Source organism: Haliotis asinina, chromosome 2 (genome assembly GCF_037392515.1).
Source record: "Haliotis asinina isolate JCU_RB_2024 chromosome 2, JCU_Hal_asi_v2, whole genome shotgun sequence".
Taxonomy (NCBI): domain Eukaryota; kingdom Metazoa; phylum Mollusca; class Gastropoda; order Lepetellida; family Haliotidae; genus Haliotis; species Haliotis asinina.
Window position 1 is genome coordinate 56,803,638 of NC_090281.1, and position 5,130 is coordinate 56,808,767.

Consider the following 5,130-nt stretch of genomic DNA (forward strand, 5'->3'; position numbering starts at 1 on the left):
CAAAGTTTTGCTGTTTTGCTTAAATGATGAAAAACATGTATGTGTAGAAAGAGTAGTGTGTGGTGTCGCGTTGTCATCGTAGTTCTGTCTGTAATGAATGATATATAGCTACAATTTGAAAATGGAAGTCAGAAGATTAGGATATGAGTAGAAGATGGATAAAGTATAGCAAAGAAAAGCCGATGTACAGCATGGAGCAGATAATTGTACTTAAAGTGCATTATAGTGCATTGGCTTATCAGATGGCCCTGTGGCGCAACGGTAGTGCGTCTGACTCCAGATCAGAAGGTTGCGTGTTCAAATCACGTCGGGGTCACGTTGAAGTTTTGCTATTTTGAGCAGTAAATGAAAATTGTATTTAAGAAGAGGCGTGTGTTTACAGGTTGTCATCGTATTTCTCTCTGTATTTAATGATATCTTATTACAATTGGAAAGTCGATGTAAGAATAGGAAGACATGAGAGAAAAGCAGAAAAATGTTGTGTTATAAATGAAGCTGATGTAGAGCATGGAGACGATGTTTGTACATAAAGTACATTACTGTGCAGTAGTTCAAGAGACGGCCCTGTGGCGCAACGGTAGCGCGTCTGACTCCAGATCAGAAGGTTGCGTGTTCAAATCACGTCGGGGTCACATCAAAGTTTTGCTGTTTTGCTTAAATTATGAAAAACATGTATGTGTAGAAAGAGTAGTGTGTGGTGTCGCGTTGTCATCGTAGTTCTGTCTGTAATGAATGATATATAGCTACAATTTGAAAATGGAAGTCAGAAGATTAGGATATAAGTAGAAAATGGATAAAGTATAGCAAAGTAAAGCCGATGTAGAGCATGGAGCAGGTACTTGCACTTAAAGTGCATTATAGTGCATTGGCTTATCAGATGGCCCTGTGGCGCAAAGGTAGCGCGTCTGACTCCAGATCAGAAGGTTGCGTGTTCAAATCACGTCGGGGTCACGTTCAAGTTTTGCTGTTTTGAGCATTAAATGAAAATTGTATTTAAGAAGAGGCGTGTGTTTACAGGTTGTCATCGTATTTCTCTCTGTATTTAATGATATCTTATTACAATTGGAAAGTCGATGTAAGAATAGGAAGACATGAGAGAAAAGCAGAAAAATGTTGTGTTATAAATAAAGCCGATGTAGTGCATGGAGACGATGTTTGTACATAAAGTACTTTACTGTGCAGTACTTCAAGAGACGGCCCTGTGGCGCAACGGTAGCGCGTCTGACTCCAGATGAGAAGGTTGCGTGTTCAAATCACGTCGGGGTCACGTTCAAGTTTTGCTATTTTGAGCAGTAAATGAAAATTGTATTTAAGAAGAGGCGTGTGTTTACAGGTTGTCATCGTATTTCTCTCTGTATTTAATGATATCTTATTACAATTGGAAAGTCGATGTAAGAATAGGAAGACATGAGAGAAAAGCAGAAAAATGTTGTGTTATAAATGAAGCTGATGTAGAGCATGGAGACGATGTTTGTACATAAAGTACATTACTGTGCAGTACGTCAAGAGACGGCCCTGTGGCGCAACGGTAGCGCGTCTGACTCCAGATGAGAAGGTTGCGTGTTCAAATCACGTCGGGGTCACATCAAAGTTTTGCTGTTTTGCTTAAATTATGAAAAAACATGTATGTGTAGAAAGGGTAGTGTGTGGTGTCGCGTTGTCATCGTAGTTCTGTCTGTAATGAATGATATATAGCTACAATTTGAAAATGGAAGTCAGAAGATTAGGATATGAGTAGAAAATGGATAAAGTATAGCAAAGTAAAACCGATGTAGAGCATGGAGTAGGTGTTTGTACTTAAAGTGCATTATAGTGCATTGGATTATCAGATAGCCCTGTGGCGCAACGGTAGTGCGTCTGACTCTAGATCAGAAGGTTGCGTGTTGAAATCACGTCAGGGTCACATCAAAGTTTTGCTGTTTTGCTTAAATTATGAAAAACATTTATGTGTAGAAAGAGTAGTGTGAGGTGTTGCGTTATCATCGTAGTTCTGTCTGTAATGAATGATATATAGCTACAATTTGAAAATGGAAGTCAGAAGATTAGGATATGAGTAGAAAATGGATAAAGTATAGCAAAGTAAAACCGATGTAGAGCATGGAGCAGATAATTGTACTTAAAGTGCATTATAGTGCTTTGGCTTATCAGATGGCCCTGTGGCGCAACGGTAGCGCGTCTGACTCCAGATCAGAAGGTTGCGTGTTCAAATCACGTCGGGGTCACGTTCAAGTTTTGCTATTTTGCTTAAATTATGAAAAACATGTATGTGTAGAAAGAGTAGTGTGAAGTGTTGCGTTGTCATCGTAGTTCTGTCTGGAATGAATGATATATAGCTACAATTTGAAAATGGAAGTCAGAAGATTAGGATATGAGTAGAAAATGGATAAAGTATAGCAAAGTAAAACCGATGTACAGCATGGAGCAGATAATTGTACTTTAAGTGCATTATAGTGCATTGGCTTATCAGATGGCCCTGTGGCGCAACGGTAGCGCGTCTGACTCCTGATCAGAAGGTTGCGTGTTCAAATCACGTCGGGGTCACGTTCAAGTTTTGCTATTTTGAGCAGTAAATGAAAATTGTATTTAAGAAGAGCCGTGTGTTTACAGGTTGTCATCGTATTTCTCTCTGTATTTAATGATATCTTATTACAATTGGAAAGTCGATGTAAGAATAGGAAGACATGAGAGAAAAGCAGAAAAATGTTGTGTTATAAATGAAGCTGATGTAGAGCATGGAGACGATGTTTGTACATAAAGTACATTACTGTGCAGTACTTCAAGAGACGGCCCTGTGGCGCAACGGTAGTGCGTCTGACTCCAGATCAGAAGGTTGCGTGTTCAAATCACGTCGGGGTCACATCAAAGTTTTGCTGTTTGCTTAAATTATGAAAAACATGTATGTGTAGAAAGAGTAGTGTGTGGTGTCGCGTTGTCATCGTAGTTCTGTCTGTAATGAATGATATATAGCTACAATTTGAAAATGGAAGTCAGAAGATTAGGATATAAGTAGAAAATCGATAAAGTATAGCAAAGTAAAACCGATGTAGAGCATGGAGCAGGTACTTGTACTTAAAGTGCATATTAGGGCATTGGCTTATCAGATGGCCCTGTGGCGAAACGGTAGCGCGTCTGACTCCAGATCAGAAGGTTGCGTGTTCAAATCACGTCGGGGTCACGTTCAAGTTTTGCTATTTTGAGCAGTAAATGAAAATTGTATTTAAGAAGAGGCGTGTGTTTACAGGTTGTCATCGTATTTCTCTCTGTATTTAATGATATCTTATTACAATTGGAAAGTCGATGTAAGAATAGGAAGACATGAGAGAAAAGCAGAAAAATGTTGTGTTATAAATGAAGCTGATGTAGAGCATGGAGACGATGTTTGTACATAAAGTACATTACTGTGCAGTACTTCAAGAGACGGCCCTGTGGCGCAACGGTAGTGCGTCTGACTCCAGATCAGAAGGTTGCGTGTTCAAATCACGTCGGGGTCACATCAAAGTTTTGCTGTTTTGCTTAAATTATGAAAAACATGTATGTGTAGAAAGAGTAGTGTGTGGTGTCGCGTTGTCATCGTAGTTCTGTCTGTAATGAATGATATATAGCTACAATTTGAAAATGGAAGTCAGAAGATTAGGATATGAGTAGAAAATGGATAAAGTATAGCAAAGTAAAGCCGATGTACAGCATGGAGCAGATAATTGTACTTAAAGTGCATTATAGTGCATTGGCTTATCAGGTGGCCCTGTGGCGCAACGGTAGCGCGTCTGACTCCAGATCAGAAGGTTGCGTGTTCAAATCACGTCGGGGTCACATCAAAGTTTTGCTGTTTTGCTTAAATGATGAAAAACATGTATGTGTAGAAAGAGTAGTGTGTGGTGTCGCGTTGTCATCGTAGTTCTGTCTGTAATGAATGATATATAGCTACAATTTGAAAATGGAAGTCAGAAGATTAGGATATGAGTAGAAGATGGATAAAGTATAGCAAAGAAAAGCCGATGTACAGCATGGAGCAGATAATTGTACTTAAAGTGCATTATAGTGCATTGGATTATCAGATGGCCCTGTGGCGCAACGGTAGTGCGTCTGACTCCAGATCAGAAGGTTGCGTGTTCAAATCACGTCGGGGTCACGTTCAAGTTTTGCTATTTTGAGCAGTAAATGAAAATTGTATTTAAGAAGAGGCGTGTGTTTACAGGTTGTCATCGTATTTCTCTCTGTATTTAATGATATCTTATTACAATTGGAAAGTCGATGTAAGAATAGGAAGACATGAGAGAAAAGCAGAAAAATGTTGTGTTATAAATGAAGCTGATGTAGAGCATGGAGACGATGTTTGTACATAAAGTACATTACTGTGCAGTACTTCAAGAGACGGCCCTGTGGCACAACGGTAGTGCATCTGACTCCAGATCAGAAGGTTGCGTGTTCAAATCACGTCGAGGTCACATCAAAGTTTTGCTGTTTTGCTTAAATTATGAAAAACATGTATGTGTAGAAAGAGTAGTGTGTGGTGTCGCGTTGTCATCGTAGTTCTGTCTGTAATGAATGATATATAGCTACAATTTGAAAATGGAAGTCAGAAGATTAGGATATGAGTAGAAAATGCATAAAGTATAGCAAAGTAAAGCCAATGTAGAGCATGGAGCAGATAATTGTACTTAAAGTGCATTATAGTGCATTGGCTTATCAGATGGCCCTGTGGCGCAACGGTAGCGCGTCTGACTCCAGATCAGAAGGCTGCGTGTTCAAATCACGTCGGGGTCACATCAAAGTTTTGCTGTTTTGCTTAAATGATGAAAAACATGTATGTGTAGAAAGAGTAGTGTGTGGTGTCGCGTTGTCATCGTAGTTCTGTCTGTAATGAATGATATATAGCTACAATTTGAAAATGGAAGTCAGAAGACTAGGATATGAGTAGAAAATGGATAAAGTATAGCAAAGTAAAGCCGATGTACAGCATGGAGCAGATAATTGTACTTAAAGTGCATTATAGTGCATTGGATTATCAGATGGCCATGTGGCGAAACGGTAGCGCGTCTGACTCCAGATCAGAAGGTTGCGTGTTCAAATCACGTCGGGGTCACGTTCAAGTTTTGCTATTTTGCTTAAATTATGAAAAACATGTATGTG

General features: G+C 39.4%; 1 non-coding gene across 1 annotated transcript; it reads left to right on the forward strand.

The window, feature by feature from the left end:
• Nucleotides 1-2,469: 2,469 nt before the first annotated feature.
• Trnar-ccu (transfer RNA arginine (anticodon CCU)) lies at nt 2,470-2,541 on the forward strand. The gene has a single exon. It is a non-coding gene; the product is annotated as a tRNA-Arg (tRNA).
• The last annotated feature ends 2,589 nt before the right edge of the window (nt 2,542-5,130 follow it).